This window comes from Microcaecilia unicolor, chromosome 12, assembly GCF_901765095.1.
Source record: "Microcaecilia unicolor chromosome 12, aMicUni1.1, whole genome shotgun sequence".
Lineage (NCBI taxonomy): Eukaryota > Metazoa > Chordata > Amphibia > Gymnophiona > Siphonopidae > Microcaecilia > Microcaecilia unicolor.
The window spans coordinates 66296525-66315551 of NC_044042.1; the positions used below are offsets into that span (position 1 = coordinate 66296525).

A 19027-nucleotide genomic window follows, 5' to 3' on the forward strand; every position below is an offset into this window, starting at 1 on the left:
GTTAGCTACCTTACTAGGGTGCTGATGCACAAAGTGACTGTGGGCCTTACTGGTGTGGTTAATGAGCAGTCTTCATGCTTGTTAGTGGCTGTACAATGGTCCCAGTGCTGATGTTGTCTCGTGCGGTAGACTTTTTAGTAAGCCACAACAATGTAAAGATGTGTACTGATCATCTACTGCACCAGCTGGTTTAAAAAAAATATTGCTACATCTGAAATGCATTAGGAACCCATCAGCCTGACCACCTGGCAGCTTTCCTCATTGACCAACATACCCCTCCTCATGACCTGACCACTGTCCCTCACCTCAGAACTTGACTGCTACCCACCCTTGTCCCAGCAATCCTACCTAAAAATAGTGACTAACAGTCCATGGTGGCCCCCAGTCCTACTCTGACCTTAAAAAAACAAACACAGAAAGCCCAAAATATTCCTGGGTTCTAGTGTTACCCCCTCCTTTCTCAGCTGCCTCACTTCAAAGACTGGCCAGGCAGGAGCAATGCCTATTCACTTGAGTGGAGGAGTAGCCTACTGGTTAATGCAGCAGACCTTGATCCTGGGGAACTGGGTTCAATTCCCACTGCAGCTCCCTGTGACTGTGGGCAAGTCACCTAACCCTCCATTGCCCCAGGTACAAAATAAGTACCTGTATATATGTAAACCACTTTGAATGTAGTTGCAAAACACCACAGAAAGGCAATATATCAATTTTCCCTTTCCACCTCTGGCACTGCTGTGATCCAAAATGGCAGCACCTGACCTCCTAGTGGTGTGTTGTGATGCACTGCTAGGGACTAGTCTACAAAAGGTAAAATTATGTATCATACCTGATAATTTTCTTTCCATTAATCATAGCTGATCAATCCATAGACTGGTGGGTTGTGTCCATCTACCAGCAGGTGGAGATAGAGAGCAAACTTTTGCCTCCCTATATGTGGTCATGTGCTGCCGGAAACTCCTCAGTATGTCGATATCAAAGCTCCATCCGCAGGACTCAGCACTTAGAGAATTACACCCACAAAGGGACACTCTGCCCAGCTCACCACCGCCGAAACGGGGGAGGGGAATTAACCCAGCTCATCCCCACACAAGTGGGGGAGGGGAATCCGTCCAGCTCATCCCCGCGGAGCGGGGGAGGGACACCACACCCGCCGATGCGGGGGGATCTGTCTTATCCTGCAACCGCAACCGCGGGAGGAGCTGACTGACCCTAACACCGCCGAAGCGGGAAGGGTACAAAGCTGCCCTACAGCCGCACGAAGCGGGAGGGAGTGCCGGCAGAATTTAAGTCTCAATCCAGCCCCGTAAAACGGAGGGGAGAGGAATGCAGCAGCTCACTGTAACACAAATTCGTCTCAACTCTTGAAGAATCCATTGAAAAACTTGAACACGAAGTCCTCCTGAACAGGAACTGAAGACTAAACTTGAACCTGAAATGCAACCAGAATATAAACAATACAGATATCTGGGAGGGACTATGGATTGATCAGCTATGATTAATGGAAAGAAAATTATCAGGTATGATACATAATTTTACCTTCCATATCATCATGCTGATCAATCCATAGACTGGTGGGATGTACCGAAGCAGTACTCACCCAGGGCGGGACATTGAAATCCCTGACCTCAACACTGAAGCTCCAAACCGGGCCTCCGCCCATGCCGCCACAGTCAAGCGGTAATGCTTGGAGAATGTATGGGCCGATGCCCAAGTTGCCGCCTTGCATATCTCTTCCAAGGAGACGGAGCCGGCCTCTGCCATCGAGGCCGCCTGAGCTCTAGTGGAGTGAGCCTTCAGCTGGATAGGCGGCACCTTCCCCGCGGCCACATAAGCCGCTGCAATGGCTTCCTTGACCCATCTTGCCACTGCAGGCTTAGCAGCCTGCAGACCCTTACGAGGACCTGCACACAGGACAAACAGATGATCCGACTTCCGGAAATCATTGGTCACTTCCAAATATCTGATGATGACTCGTCTCACATCCAGATATTTAAGAGCAGAGTATTCCTCTGGGTAGTCCTCCCTACGAAATGAAGGGAGACAGAGCTGCTGATTCACATGGAAGCGAGAAACAATCTTGGGCAGGAAGGAAGGCACTGTGCGAATAGTCACTCCTGCCTCAGTGAACTGCAGAAAAGGCTCTCGACATGAGAGTGCCTGGAGCTCGGAAACTCTTCTGGCTGAAGTGATAGCCACCAAAAAGACTGCTTTCAACGTCAGGTCTTTCAGAGATGCCCTCGACAAGGGTTCAAAAGGCGGCTTCTGTAATGCTCTTAGCACCAGGTTGAGATTCCACGCAGGCACCACCGAGTGCAGAGGAGGGCGCAGGTGATTAACTCCCTTGAGAAAACGCACCACATCTGGCTGCGAAGTCAGGGAAGCACCCTTCAGGCGGCCCCTGAAGCAAGCCAGGGCCGCTACCTGGACTTTAAGGGAACTGAGCGACAGGCCTTTCTCCAGACCTTCTTGCAGGAATGCCAACACTGAAGAAATTGGAGCAGTGAATGGAGAACATGAGCCTGCTTCACACCACGCTGCAAAGGTATGCCAAACCCTGGCGTAAGCAGTAGAAGTAGAGCGCTTCCTCGCTCTCAGCATAGTGGCGATGACCTTGTCTGAGAAGCCCTTCTTCCTCAGACGCTGCCGCTCAATAGCCAGGCCGTAAGACCAAAGGGGGAGGGATCCTCCATCACCACGGGACCCTGATGTAACAGACCCTGCTCCACTGGCAGCCGCAGAGGATCGTCGACTGAGAGCCTGATCAAGTCCGCATACCAGGGACGTCTGGGCCAATCCGGACCCACCAGGATTACCCGGCCCGGATGCTTTGCCACCCGGTCTAGCACCCTGCCCAACATGGGCCAGGGCGGGAACACATAGAGGAGCTCTTGTGTCGGCCACTGTTGGAGAAGAGCATCTACTCCCAGGGATCGAGGGTCCCGTCCTCTGCTGAAAAAGCGCGGCACTTGGCAATTGGCCGATGACGCCATCAGATCTAGGCTCGGCTGGCCCCAGCGCTTCGTGATGCCCAAGAACGCCTGAGCAGATAGCTGCCACTCTCCGGGCTCCAAGGTATGGCGACTGAGAAAGTCCGCCTTGACATTCATGACTCCGGCAATGTGGGCCGCTGACAGCTGTTCCAGGTTCGCTTCCGCCCACTGGCATAGATTCATGGCCTCCTTGGCTAGAGGGGCGCTCTTGGTACCTCCCTGGCGGTTGACATAGGCCACAGCAGTGGCATTGTCCGACAGGACCCGTACTGGCTTCAACGCCAGTACCGGGATGAACTCCAAAAGCGCCAACCGAATGGCTCTGAGTTCCAGGAGGTTGATAGACCACTTTGCCTCTGCAGGAGACCAGAGCCCCTGCGCTGTCCTTCCCAAGCAGTGGGCTCCCCAGCCCGACAAAGAGGCGTCCGTCGTGACGACAATCCACTCCGGGGTCACCAGAGGCATTCCTGCAGACAACTTGTCTGTCTGCGTCCACCAGCTCAGCGCCTTGCGCACTGCTGGGTCCAAGGGAAGGCGCACAGCATAATCCTCCGACATCGGAGTCCAGCGCTGCAGCAGAGAGTGTTGTAGTGGTCTCATATGAGCCCTGGCCCAGGGCACTACTTCCATCGTGGCCGTCATAGAGCCCAACAGCTGCACATAGTCCCAAGCCCGAAGAGGAGAGGCTACTAGGAACTGGTCCACCTGAGCCTGAAGCTTGACAATCCGATTGTCTGGCAGGAACACTCTGCCCACTTGGGTGTCGAATCGAACTCCCAGATACTCCAGGGACTGAGTTGGGCGCAGCTGGCTTTTCTCCCAGTTGATGATCCACCCCAGGGAGCTCAAAAGAGCAACCACCCGGTTCACAGCTTTGCCGCACTCTGCATAAGAGGTGGCTCGGATCAACCAGTCGTCCAGATAAGGATGGACTTGTACTCCTTCCTTCCTCAGGAAGGCCGCGATGACCACCATTACTTTGGAGAAGGTCCGCGGATCAGTAGCCAACCCGAACAGGAGGGCTCTGAACTGGAAGTGTCGGCCCAGTACTGCAAAACGCAGAAAGCGTTGATGAGGAGGCCAGATGGGAATATGCAAGTACGCTTCCTTGATGTCCAAGGATGCCAGGTACTCCCCTGCCTTCACTGCTGCTATAACAGAGCGGAGAGTCTCCATGCGAAAGTGCCGAACTTTCAAGGCCCGATTGACCCCTTTGAGGTCGAGGATAGGCCGTACAGAACCTCCTTTCTTTGGTACCACAAAGTAAATGGAGTAACGTCCCTTGCCAAGCTGATTTTCTGGCACCGGAACGACCGCACCCAGGCGGATCAGATTGTCCAAGGTCTGCTGCACTGCCACAGCTTTGACCGGAGACTTGCAGGGAGAGAGTACAAACCCGTCTCTTAAGGGTCGGCAGAACTCTAGCTTGTAGCCGTCTCTGATGACTTCCAGCACCCAAGCGTCTGAAGTTATTGTGGTCCACTCGCCCAGAAACGAGGACAGCCGTCCTCCAATCTGCACTGGGGGGTGGACCAAGGCCCCGTCATTGGGTACGAGACCCTGGGGGAGGACTGGAGGGAGCACCTCCGGGACGGCGGTCTCTGCGAAAGGAATGCTGCTTGGGGGAGAAGTTCCTCTTGAAGGAAGAGGAGGCAGAAGAGCCCGACCTGCCCGGGCGGTACCGACGGGCTTCCTGAAACCGTCCTCTGGAGGTACCGGGGCGAGTACTAGCCCGAGCCCTGACCTCTGGTAACTTCTTGCCCTTAGACGTGCCGAGATCGGTCACGATTTTGTCCAGCTCGACCCCAAACAGCAGCTTGCCTTTAAAAGGCAATTTAGCCAGGCGGGATTTAGAGGCGTGTTCAGCAGACCAATGCTTCAGCCAAAGCCACCGCCGCGCAGAGATTGTCTAAGCCATGCCTTTAGCTGAGGCCCTCAAGACATCAAACAGCAAGTCTGCCAAATAGGCCAAGCCCGATTCCAGGGCCGGCCAATCAGCCCTCAAGGAATGATCCGAGGGGGAAGCCCGCTGCACCATAGTCAGGCACGCCCTGGCCACATAAGAGCCGCAAATTGAGGCCTGCAAACTTAAAGCAGCCGCCTCAAAGGACGACCTTAAGGCCGCCTCCAATCTTCTGTCTTGGGCGTCCTTTAGGGCCGTGCCACCTTCCACCGGCAACGCCGTTTTCTTAGTCACCGCAGTGATTAAAGAATCCACGGTAGGCCACAGATAGGCCTCACGTTCACTTTCAGGCAAAGGATAGAGGCGGGACATAGCCCTAGCCACTTTAAGGCTCGCTTCCGGGACATCCCACTGAGCCGAAATTAAGGTGTGCATGGCATCATGCACGTGGAAGGTTCTAGGCGGGCGCTTCGTCCCCAGCATAATGGCAGAACCAACAGGGGCTGAGGGAGAGACGTCCTCCGGAGAGGAAATCTTCAAAATGCCCATGGCCTGCACTAACAGGTTGGGCAAATCCTCTGAGCTAAAGAGCCGCGCTGCAGAGGGGTCATCCGCTCCATCCGAGCGGGGATCCGTCTCCTCCAAGGAATCCGCAAAGGACCGTTGGGAGAACTCAGAAACGCTGCCCTCATCTACATCGGAGGAGACAAAGTCCTCCAAGGCCTGGGAATCAACCCGAGGGCGTTTACCTCCGGGGGCCTCAACCTCTTTACCAGACGAGGGAGCAGGGGCAGCGTTTTGCATAAGGAAGGCCTGATGCAGCAGCAAAACAAACTCGGGGGAGAAACCCCCCAGACTGTGCACTTCCGCAGCCTGGGCTACAGCCCTAGACGCACTCTCAACCGGCGCTCGCAAGAGCGGGGGAGAGACATGCTGCGCATCCAAAATGGCGTCCGGCGCGACACTCCGCGAAGGAGCCGCGCGGGAAGAACGGCGCTTAAGTTTAGCTGCTTTTGTGCCGTCGCCCAAATTAAGGGCGTTCATGGCATTAACGTCTCCCACCTCAAGGGCGGCCCAAGAAGAAGCCGTCCGAGCCGCGTGGCCGGCCAAGATGGCGGAGGTGAGCAGCGGGGGATGGGCGTTTATGGCGGGAAAAACCGCCACACCGGAGGAAGGACCGGGACACTCATCGGTCACGAAACTGTCACCCAACAAGGGCGAATCAGACTTTAAGACCCCCGCATCCCCTCTAGAAGCGCACAAGCGATCCGGGGAGCGACTCTTTGCGCCCTCGCCCTCCGACGCCATAGGCCACGTGGAGATCAATCGGGGAACCCCCTGCCTGCTATAAAAAGGTAAAAATTACCTGCTTTCCGCTCCGAGCTGTAACGACCTGGTGTCCCAGTGAGTAGCTGCAATAAACGTTTAAATAAACGTCGAAATAAGCGCATTTAAGGACGTTCAAAATTTTTTTTTTTTTTTAAACGGAGCCAGCGGGAGGGGGGAGAAAAGGAGGGACCTGGCGCCACCAGGTTTGCACTTGCTCAAGAAGAGCCCTCAACCCCAGGCACTCAATAAAACCTAAAAATTAGGCTTGGAGGCCTAGCCAGAGCTGCTGCTGTGTGTGACCACCACCTGCTGAGATACAGAACATACTGAGGAGTTTCCGGCAGCACATGACCACATATAGGGAGGCAAAAGTTTGCTCTCTATCTCCACCTGCTGGTAGATGGACACAACCCACCAGTCTATGGATTGATCAGCATGATGATATGGAATAAGGGATTTAATTGATTGTAATGCTTTCTTTAGTAGACTGACCCTTAGTGGTGTATAGGACTAAATAATAATCATCACCTAGTGGTAAGGCACAGATCTGCAAATATTATTATTATTTTTTTTTTTATAGAGCACTCAAAATTGTGGGCTAATTGCCATGTATCTTAATGAGCAATGCTGAGCTCAACTCTTTTCTTTCTGTTTATATTATTAAACCTGAAACAAGAAGCTGATAAAAATTAATAAAGATTTTTATTTACACAATGAATAAAGCAGAAACAATTAGAATATCACAGAATGAAGAAGCGAAATGTCAGTTAACTGGTGGAATATACACTTATTGGACAGTAGTTAAAACAAACATACAACTCTTTAGGCACAATAGTGTCACCTGTTGTTAACCTGGACAGTATCAGACATAGAAGCTGACCCCCCCCCTCCCCCTTATTGTGTGCAGGGTGAGATGATGTCTACTGTACTTAACACTTAACATTTTGCCAAGTCACATACATATGATCACCTATTCAAGTTCACAGGCCAAAGTTTCTTGCTTTGTAGCATTGGCTCTTTACATCCCTTATATTCCCACCTCTCCCCAGTCTTCTAAAACTTTCTGTAGATGGTCAGCAGCACTAGTACCGAAAACAGGATCCCTTGATCCAGTCTGTATGGCCTTCCCTTTGCAGGTAGCAGAGTTAGGCGGGAAGGCCTGCCTGGTAGATTAGCCCAAGGTGGCCTGTTGTCAGTATTGCTAATCTAGGGTAAGCTTAAAAGAGAAGGGGTGGGTGGGGGTGTTTGGGCTAGGGGGGAGGGGGGAGAGCTATACTGATTGGGACCTTTGGTGGAGAGAGAGAGGAAGAGGTAGTGAACTTGTTTTTTTTTTGGGGGGGGGGGGGGAGGAGGAGGAGGGAGAGGAAGGAAATGGCAGGACCTGTGCGCACAGGGGAAAGAGGGAGAGATGCTGGATCAGTGTGGGTGGGTGTGGTGGAGGGGGGAGATTGGAAATGAAGCTAGGACTGCAGTGGTGGGAGCAAGAGGGGATACTAGACCTGTCTTGGTGGTGGTCGGAATTGGAAATTAAGCCAGCACCTGTACCAGAAGCAAGAAGGAGAGATACTGGACCTGCTGGGGTGGGGAATTGGAAATGATGGTGGGACCTGAAAGCAAAGGTGCAAGAGGGAGGGATAGGCACTGGAAAGAGCAGAGCATAAATGACCTCGCGGGCAGGCCAGAGGAGAGGGCTACTTGATCAATTCCTGGGTGGGGAAGGCCAAGAGAAGAGAGAATACTTGCTGAATTATTGGGCAGGAAGAAGGGAAAGGGAAAGGCGATATGTTGGATTCTGGGGGGGGGGGGGGGGGGAAGTGAAGGAATATGCTGGAAGGGGGAGGGATAGGACTAGGGAATACAGGGAACAATGCTGGATGGAGGGGCAGTTAGGACCAGAGAGATAAAGGGAAATGGGACTTGACTACTACCACCCTTTCTGTGGTTATTTTGCAACTACATTCAACGCGGTTTCACATATATTCATGGTACTTATTTTGTACCGGGGGCAATGGAGGGTTAAGTGACTTGGCCACAGTAACAAGGAGCTGCAGTGGGAATTGAACCCAGTTCCCCTGGATCAAAGTCCACTGCACTAACCACTAGGCTACTCCTCCAATGATAAAGACACAGAAGGGTGATACTGGACCCAGTGGCGTAGCCAAGGGTGGGCCCAGGCCCACCCAGTAGCAACATACCTACGATGTGGCTGGCAGGGATCCCCAAGCCCCACTAGCCGAAAACTCCCAACTGTCCTGCCTGCATACCTTTTAAGTAGCAGATCTTAGCCTGCAGTGAGCAGCGACTGATACATACTGCTTGCACTGGCCCCATAGCCTTCCCTCTGATATATTCCCACCTATGCAGAAACAGGAGGTTGCATCAGAGGGAAGGCTGTGGGGCCAGCATGAGCAGTGTGTATTAGCTGTTGCTTGCTGCCGGTGAAAATCTGCTGTTTACAAGGTATGCAGGGGAGGGGGATATTTGAGAGACCATGAGGCATATTTTCAAAGCACTTAGCCTCTCAAAGTCCATAGAAACCTATGGAACTTAGCCTCCCAAAATGCTTTGAAAATATGCCTCCATATGGCATGCAGGCGACCAAGGGAGAACCCAAATCACTTGTTGGAATTGCAGAGTTCTTCTGCCCACCCATCTTGGGCCTAGGCCCACCCAAAATTGGGTGTCTGGCAATGCTCCTGACTGGACTGGGCAAGAATAGGGATGCTCAATATATTGGACAGAGGGAAGCTGGGTGGTGGACATGGAGAGAAGAAATGCCAAACTGGCAGAGAACTCTGGACAGAGTTAAGAAAAGGCAGAGGACAGCAAGAAACCAGAGCCTGTGACCAAAATAATGAGAAAAATAAATGTGCCAGAATACTACTACTACTACTACTTAACATTTCTAAAGCGCTACTAGGGTTACGCAGCGCTGTACAATTTTGACATAGAGGGACGGTCCCTGCTCAAGGAAGCTACAATCTATGAGACAAGTGAACAGACAATATAAAAATAAATATATTATATAATATATTTAAAATAAAATATAATATAAAGTTAGAAAAATATTTTTAATGTTAATGCACCGAATAGAAGAACATGGCAGTTTTTGGAATCTTACTAGAGCTGGTGACTTGGCTGGGGCACCTGAGAAATACCTCCAGCATTTTCTAGCATCGTAGTAGTAATCTCCAATTTTGGGATGGGCTACTCTCGGCATCTGTGCTATGGTGTCAGTTAAGAGTGTTGCTTTCAGATTGAATGAATGGAGTAATACTGCCATCCTTCTGTAAATTAACAGAAAACTGTCTAAAGGAGTTGTCAATTTTCAACACTTTCAAACCTCGGGGGAGGGGGGGTGTTTCACTTTGAACGCTCTATTCACACAGGCTTCTCTCAAAGCCTCCCTCTCCTCGTTCATTTTAAAAGTCTTTCTCGTGCTAGTCGCCGCCACTGCCGAAGAGGTTGCTCTCATAGCGTCCATTCCTAGCAGCAGTATTTCTATCTTGCTTTCTTCTGCTTGCTTCTAATCCGTGTTGATGCGCATGGGCGGACGCGGTTCAGCCTAGCAGTTAGCAGCTAGCACCCGGCTCCCGGCGGGAGCTACAGGTGACCGTAAAATAAAAATCCCGCCTCTAGCCGAAACGCGGCTGGATTGGGAAGGGGAAAGCAGCCCATCCCCCACCCCATCCAGATGGGAGGTGGACGTCACGTGACACGGTTTAGGCATGGGGGGCGGCGGCGTGCAAGCCTCAGCAGGTCCGCTGACTTATTCCGCGGTTCTGGGTGCTACTGCTGGAGAGATGGCGGGGGAGGGAGTAGTAGTAGTTAGTAGTAGTAGTAGGCGCCTGTACCGCGAGCCAGCGATGGTTCTCTGAGCCCGCAGCATTGAGGGTGCGCGGAGAAAGCAGCATGGAGCAGGTAGGAATGGGTAAAACGCTTTTCACGGGCCAATATAGTGCATCGGAACATAGGATAGGGTAGGGATGGTTGTATGGGATGGCAGGGGTGTGGCAGTGGCGCGCCCAGCTACTGATGTTTTCCTTTGCAAGATTAGGTGTTGTGCATTTTGATTTTGTATATTGCATGGTAAAGGTGAATCTCGCTCATAAGTTGGGATTTTGTTGCATCTCTGCCGACTGCTTCACATTTGCTCAAGAAAACAGTATTTTTAGACAGTTTATAAATAGTACACAAGGAAAGGTTTTTCAGGCAGACGGTAGTAACGGGGAGAGTGATCCTGATGAGAATGGCTTTATACTGTATATAGTGGGATAAAATAGAATATTTAGAATGTTTGAATAGATAAATTTAAAGAACTGTTAAAGCATCAATAGCCTTTCATGTCCGCATAAAACTTACCACACAAAGTAATGATTGTAGTGTGTTCTCAGTCATAGCAATATAAACTTTCTCATTACCAGGTATATATGAAATAACACAAACCTCCATGAAAAAAAAGTCACCCAGGACCTTTAGCAAAACTACCATTACATAAGACTAACCATACTGGTCGAGCAATGGTCCAACTAGCCCAGTATTCTGTTTTCCAAACCGGGGCGTAGCTAGACTTCGTCGGGAGGGGGGTCCAGAGCCCAGGTTAGGGGGCACATTTTAGCCCCCCCCCCGCCATTGCCGACACCGCCGCCACCACCACCACCACCTTGCGACGACCCTTCCTCAAACCCCCCCCCTCGGTCACCAGCCCTCCCCCGCCGCGGCCGGTCGTTGCCTGCCTTTGCTGGCGAGGGACCCCAATCCCCGCCAGCCGAGATCCTCTTGCTTCCTGCGCAAGCTTCGTTCTGTAACGTGCAGGACGTCAGACTCACTGAAACAGAACGAACCTTGATCTGCAAGGCTTCGTTCTGTTCTGTGAGTCTAACGCCAGAAACAGACAAAGCCTTCCGCGGGAAGCAAGAGGACCTCAGCTGGCAGGGGTTGGTAGCCCACGTCGATGGCGGGGATGGGGTTGTCCGCGGGGAGGGGGGGTCGAGGGGTTGTCGGCAGGGGGGTCCAGGACGAAATCTCCGGGGGCCCAGGCCTCCGTGGCCCCACGTAGCTACACACCTGTTCCAAACAGTGCCAAGCCAGGTCACAAGTACCTGGCAGAAACCCAAATCTTGTCAACACTCCATACTACAAATCCTAGGGCAAGCAGTTGCTTCCCCATGTCTGTGTCAATAGCAGACTGTGGACTTTTGTCCAACCGTTTTTAAACCCAGTTACCACATGCTCCGGCAAAAGAGTTCTAGTGCTTAACTATTTGTTGAGTGAAAAATATAGCCTTTTTGTTTTAAAAGTATTTCCATATAACTTCTACGAGTGTCCCCTAGTCTTTGTACTTTTGGAGCGAGTATTCTACACCACACAGGATTTTGTAGACCTCAGTCATATCTCCCCTCATCCGTCTCTTTTCCAAGCTGAAGAGCCCTAATCTCTTTAAGCCTTCCCTCATACGAGAGGAGCTCCAATCCCTTTATCATTTAGATTGCTCTTCTTTGAACCTTTTCTAATTCCGCTATATCTTTTTGAGACATGGCGACCAGAACTGAACGCAATACTCAGGTGCGGACGCACCATGGAGAGAGTACAGAGGTATTATTAGTATTTTTGGTCTTATTCACCATCCCTTTTTTTAATAATTCCTTGCATCCTGTTTGCTTTTTTGGCTGCCGCCGCCGCACAGTGAGCAGAAGATTTCAGCGTATTATCTACAACACCACCCAGATCTTTTCTTGAGCGCTGACCCCCAAGGTGGACCTTAGTGTCAGGTAACTATGATTCAGATTATTCTTTCCAACGTGTATCACCTTGCATTTGTCCACATTAAAATTCATCTGCCATTTGGATGCCCAGTCTTCCAATTTCCTAAGGTCATAAACATAGTAGATGACGGCAGAAAAAGACCTGCACGGTCCATCCAGTCTGCCCAAGAAGATAAATTCATATGTGCTACTTTTTTATTTGTACTGTCCACTTCAGTGCACAGACCGTATAAGTCTGGCCAGCCCTATCCCCGCCTCCCAACCACCAACCCCACCTCCCAACCACCAGCTCTGGCACAGACCCTATAAGTCTGCCCAGCACTATCCCCGCCTCCCAACTACCAGTCCCGCCTCCCACCACCAGCTCTGGCACAGACCGTATAAGTCTGCCCAGCACTAGCCCCGCCTCCCAACCACCAGCTCTGCCACCCATTCTAGGCTAAGCTCCTGAGGATCCCTTCCTTCTGCACAGGATTCCTTATGTTTATCCCAACGCATGTTTGAATTCCGTTACCGTTTTCATCTCCACCACCTCCCGCGGGAGGGCATTCCAAGCATCCACCACCCTCCTCCGTGAAAAAATACTTCCTGACATTCTTCTTGAGTCTGCCCCCTTCAATCTCATTTCATGCCCTCTCGTTCTACCGCCTTCCCATCTCCGAAAAAGGTTTGTTTGCGGATTAATACCTTTCAAATATTTGAACGTCTGTATCATATCACCCCTGTTTCTTCTTTCTTCCAGGGTATACATGTTCAGGTCCGCAAGTCTCTCCTCATACGTCTTGTAACGCAAATCCCATACCATCCTCGTAGCTTTTCTTTGCACCGCTTCAATTCTTTTTACATCCTTAGCAAGATACGGCCTCCAAAACTGAACACAATACTCCAGGTGGGGCCTCACCAATGACTTGTACAGGGGCATCAACACCTCTTTTCTTCTGCTGGTCACACTTCTCTCTATACAGCCTAGTAACCTTCTAGCTACGGCCACCGCCTTGTCGCACTGTTTCATCGCCTTCAGATCCTCAGATACTATCACCCCAAGATCCCTCTCCCCATCCGTACCTAGCAGACTCTCACCGCCTAACACGTACGCCTCTCTTGGATTTCTGCTTCCTAAGTGCATCACTTTGCATTTCTTCGCATTGAATTTTAATTGCCAAACCTTAGACCATTCTTCTAGCTTTTTCAGTCTTCCTGCAATATTTCACAGTCCTCATGTGTTTTAACAATCTTGAATAGTTTTGTATCATCTGATCACGTCACTCATCGTTCCGATTTCCATATCATTTATAAATATGTTAAATAGTACCGGTCTCAGTACAGATCCCTGCGGCACTCCACTGTTCACCCTCCTCCATTGAGAGAAATGACCATTTAACCTTACTTTCTGTTTTCTGTCCAATAACCAATTCCTAATCTACGCCAGAACCTTCCTTCCTATCCCATGACTCTTCAATTTTCTCAGGAGTTTCTTATGAGGAACTTTATCAAGAGCTTTCTAGATACACTACATCAACCGGCTCACCTTTATCTACATGTTTATTCACGCCTTCAAATCAATGAAGCAAATTTGATGAGGCAAGACTTCCCTTGGTTGAACTCATGTTGACTCTGTCCTGTTAAACCATATTGTTCTACGTGTTCTATAATTTTGTTATTTATAATAGTTTCCACTATTTTGCCTGGTACCAACGTCAGGCTTACTGGTCTTTAATTTCCCAGATCACCCCTAGCACCCTTTTTAAAGAATCGGCGTCACATTGGCCACCCTCCAATCTTCAGGTACTACGGACGATTTTAACGACAGGTTACATATTACTAACAGCAGATCAGCAATTTCATGCTTGAGTTCTTTGAGTACCCTTGGAAGTATGTAATCTGGTCCAGGTGATTTACTAATCTTTAATTTTGTCAATTTGGTTCAGTACATTTTCCAGGTTTACCGAGATTTCTTTCAGTTCCTCCGCTTTATCACCCTTGAAAACCATTTCCAGTACAGGCAGATCTCTTACATCTTCTTCTGTAAAGACAGAAGTAAATTATTCATTCAGTTCCTCCACTATGGCCTTGTCCTCCCTGAGCTCCCCTTTTGCTCCTTTGTGATCTAACAGTCCCACGCATTTCCTCCCAGGCTTTCTTTTTTTTGATGCACCAGAAAACGTTGTTACTGCGAGTTTTAGCCTCTGCTGCAAGTTTCTCTTCATATTCTCTTATAGCCTTCTTTATGAATGCTTGCATCTGACGTGCTTACGTTGCTTCTTATTGTCTTCATTTGGGTCCTTTTTCCATTCTTTGAAGGACAATCTTTTGGCTGTAATGGTCTCTTTTACTTCACCTGACGTTTTCTCTTCTTTTCACCTTTGCAAATATGTGAAATGCATTTGGACTGGGCTTCCAAGATGGTATGTTTGAATAACGTCCATGCCTGATTTACTGTCCTAACCATAGCAGCCGATCCTTTTAGTTTCTTTTAAATTTTCTCATTTTATTACAGTTGCTCTTCCGAAAATTAAATGCAGCTACAGTAGATTTCTTTTGCGGGTTCATCCCAGATGGTAGCAAAACTTGATCATGTTATGATCAGTTTCCCAGAGGACTACTACTACTTGACATTTCTAAAGCGCTACTAGGGTTACGCAGCGCTGTACAATTTAACATAGAAGGACAGTCCCTGCTCACAGGAGCTTACAATCTAAAGGACAAATGTACAGTCAGTCAAATTGGGGCAGTCTAGATTTCCTGAAAGGTATAAAGGTTAGGTGCCGAAAGTAAAATTGAAGAGGTGGGCTTTGAGCAAAGATTTGAAGATGGGTAGGGAGGGGGCTTGGCGTAAGGGCTCAGGAAGTTTATTCCAAGCATAGGGTGAGGCGAGGCAGAATGAGCGGAGCCTGGAGTTGGCGGTGGTGGAGAAGGGTACTGAGAGGAGGGATTTGTCCTGTGAGCGGAGGTTACGGGCGGGAACGTATGGGGAAATGAGGGTAGAGAGGTAATGAGGGGTTGCAGACTGAGTGCATTTGTAGGTAAGAAGGAGAAGCTTGAACTGTATGCGGTATCTGATCGGAAGCCAGTGAAGTGACCTGAGGAGAGGGGTGATATGATTATATCGGTTCAGGCGGAATATAAGACGTGCAGCAGAGTTCTGAACGGATTGAAGGGGGGCTAGATGGCTAAGTGGGAGGCCAGTGAGGAGTATGTTGCAGTAGTCAAGGCGAGAGGTAATGAGAGCGTGGACGAGAGTACGGGTGGTGTGCTCTGAGAGGAAAGGGCGAATTTTGCTGATGTTAAAAGGACCCAACACAGACACCTGTTGCACTATGCCCTGCACGCCACCGAGGACCAGATCCAAAATGGCTCCCCCTCTTGTCTGTTCCTAGATGAGCTGCACCAAGAATTGGTTGTTTATTACATCTAGACTTATCTCCATGGCACTCCCTGATGTAACATTTATCCAGTCAATATTGGGTTAATTGAAATTGCCCATTATTATAGCGTTACCCAATTTGCTAGCTTTCCTAATCTCTGTAAACATTTCTTCATACATCTGTTCTTTCCCAGCGAATGGTAGTACAGCCCTACAAGAATACTCCTTCCCTTCACACCTGGAATTTCTATCCGTAATGATTCCATATTTCTGTCTGTCTCATGTGGAATGTTTATTTTATTTGACTAGATTAACAGCACCAACTTCTAAAACCTCAGAAAAGGCAGTACTGTAAATATTTGCAGTGAGTTCTAGAACATCAGTATCCCTGTTAGGAAAACTAAAACAAGGCTGGTGCTACATATTCTTCTTTCAAGCAGCCCAGGTTGGAAAGTAGGAACAGTGACACGCTAAGCCAACTTGTTTTGGCAGCGCCCCGCCCCCCCCCCCCTCCCGTGGAGCCAGTGTTTCTTCTCACCCCCCTCCTGGTGTAGTCTCTGTCCTTCCTCCCTCCCTGTGGGAGTCTACAAACAAAGAATTAAAATAGTCAGATTAAGGAGTTGGTCAAGACACAAATTGCCTTAGGTTCAAGGAAATTCTGAGTAGAACAGATTTGATGCATTTTGAAAAACATTCTCCAATAACAGTTGAAATATGGGAATGAAATATCAAATCAGAATCCAGAGTAACACCTAAGATTATTACCGATTTTACTAATTAGGAATCCTTTGGTTGAAGAGAGTGACAACAAATCTATTAGATATTCTTCATGTGGGGGAGTGAAAAGCAAAGCCCTAGTTTTTGCCAGTCTGAAAGATTTAGGCTGCCTAAGGCAGATGTGGTGGGTTCGTTAGTGACAAAGAAGACTGCTGTCCCAGTCGAGGGGTGCAACGTTGAAAGATTCCTAGCACTGCAAGAAGGAATCTTATTTGAAGTCTTTCGATTACCTTTGGATGTGTTTTAGGTGCTCAGAGCAATTGATGGAAAAAACTATTCAGTTGTGGAATCTGGATCATCCTCTGCTGACATCTTTAGATTTGGGCACAACCTACTTGGTAGATACTTTGCTTTTCAGATCGCTCCAAACCTTCTTTTTGAGGTTTTTCTTCTAGAGGACACTTTAGGGAGTACAGGAAATATAAACTGGGAGTGGTGAGTACTGTTTGGTGCAGTAGACTTTCTTTCAAGGTCAGTCCTTTTGAAGTAGCTGTAGAAGAGACTGGGATTTTTTCCATAGGAATGTCTGGTACTACCAGGAGATCAAAATGAAAGTTTGAGGGCCTCCTCTCTGGTGCTTTTAGTAGGAGATTGACTGAAGTCATTTTACCAGCGATGGGCCTAGATAACCACAGATCTTTGCATATTCAAAGTTATTCACGACAATTATGGTCTAGAGTTTGCTTTGTGTCTTCCCAAAGTGGTTCAGGAATCACCCTGTCTTTCTCACTTAAAAGTGGTTGCAATCTGACAGACCTTTTTTAGGTTACTTCATTTAGAAGTGGTAGTTCCAGTTTGGCCTCCAGAAGAGAAAACAAGATGTTATTCAATTTATTCCGTAGTTCCGAAATAAGTATTTTATTATTATTATTATTATTTTTTTTTTTTACTAATTTTCAGTCTCATAGTGGTCAGTAAATTTTTCAAAGTTCCAAGTTTTCGAATGGAAGATCAGTGATTGTGGTGGTCCACTAAGGAGAGTTTCTTCTGTAGATTTAAAGGAATCTTATCTGCACATCCCTATGTCTCATCAATGTTACCCGAGGTTTGCTAACTTGGGACAGCATTCCCTATTTTGTGCTCTACATTTTGGACTAGTCAGTGCATTGCATATGTTTACAGTGGTGATGGTGGCAACTACCTTATACAAAGAGGAAATTTTGATCCAACCTTATTTAGATGACTGGCTGATAAGAATGAAGTCATTCCAAGATAGTGAAAGTCACACAGCAAGTGGTACACTTCTTACAAGAGTTGGGATAGGTTGTCAGTTTCTCCAAGAGCAACCTTACCCTGTCTTAAATGTTGGCATATATGGGGGCAAAGTGTTTCTTCCTGTGGTGAGAAGGAAAAGCTATATGAGAGAACTCTTCTCAATCTTTGCAATCCCTATCTTTGTTTGGATTAATGATTGTGACTTTAAGAGTTAGTGTTGTAGGCTTGGATGCACATGAGATCTTTAGAGAGGTCTCTTCTAACTTGATGGCCTCCAGATTGAGAGTTCCACTTTGTCATGTCACTAGTACTGGAGGTCAAACAGTGACTTAACTGGTGGCTACACAGCAACAATCTGACCAAAAGAAAAAGTTTGTAAACTCATAGTTGGATCCTCGTGATGACAGATGCAAATCTCACAGGTTGGGGGAGGGCACATTATCTCATAAATGGGCACAAGGTTGATGGTCCTCTGTAGAAGCACAGTGCTTGATCTACTGTCTAGAAGCACAGGTGATACATGATGGCAGTAGCCTATGTCAACAAATGAGGAGGAACAAGAAGTCTGCAAGTGGCAGAAGAGGTGTAGATGTTCATGGATTGGGTGGAGGAGAATCTGGAAGATATCTCAGCGGCACGTGGGTCAGTGCTGCAGGGTCAGTGCCACTGAGATGTCTTGGCGGCACGTGGCTAGGACCCAAAATATCGGATGGATTACCTCAGCAGGAATTCTTTAGATCCAGGAGAATGGAGTCTAGTGGAGGTTGCTTTCTTGGAAGTGGTACACTGATGGGGTTATCTAATCATGGACCTGATGACAATAGGCCAGAATGTGAAAATTTCATCCTTTTTCAGCCTGAGATTGGAACTTAAAGGAATAGACGCATTAATTCAAACATGGCTACAGTTGGGTCTTCTGTGTGTATTTTTGCCATGGCTGCTCATACACAGAGTTATGCAAAGGATAAAGAAACATTATGGTATGGTAATGTTGATTGCTCCATACTGGATGTAACAAAAGAGAGGGAACAAAGTACAAACTAAAGTCCAAACAAAAAAAACAGCACCACGGGCCTTTAAAAATGGAACACAGTTCTTTAATGAATGAGCCTTGACAAAAAGACCCGACACGGGCCGTGTTTCGGTGACTAGCACCTGCGTCAGGGGTCACAGTGATGACGTGGAAAACTTGATACAGAAAGTGAAAGTGCCTTGGTGCTTTGTAGCTTTTACTACATGAGACGTGGGGTAAGGAATAATATATTGTAGAGGAATATATTCGAGTTATTCCCCAAGTTTTCCACGTCATCACTGTGACCCCTGACGCAGGTGCTAGTCACCGAAACACGGCCCGTGTCGGGTCTTTTTGTCAAGGCTCATTCATTAAAGAACTGTGTTCCATTTTTAAAGGCCCGTGGTGCTGTTTTTTTTGATTGCTCCATACTGGCCATGAAGACCCTGGTATGGTGAACAGGGAGTATCTGTTGGTTCAAGGCCTTATCGGCATGCCGGATGTGTCTGTATTGTCTTATGACATTGCTCTTAAAAGGGCGAAGATAAAGAAAATAGGCTATTCTTTTGCCCTATTGGTATGCCCCATTATGACCTGTTATTTTAATTCTTTGCATTTGTGATACCATATCACTTCAATACTGCAAGTATTACTATACTTTGCAAACCTGGG

At 48.4% G+C, this 19027-nt stretch overlaps 1 protein-coding gene across 1 annotated transcript in view; it reads left to right on the forward strand.

The window, feature by feature from the left end:
- The first annotated feature begins 10060 nt into the window (after positions 1 to 10060).
- The window catches only part of ARHGAP23 (Rho GTPase activating protein 23), a 192751-nt gene continuing 183784 nt past the window's right edge, over positions 10061 to 19027 (forward strand). The window contains exon 1 of the mRNA XM_030220800.1: positions 10061 to 10143. The gene's annotated coding sequence lies outside the window, so the exon portion shown is untranslated. The remainder of the gene's footprint in view (positions 10144 to 19027) is intronic.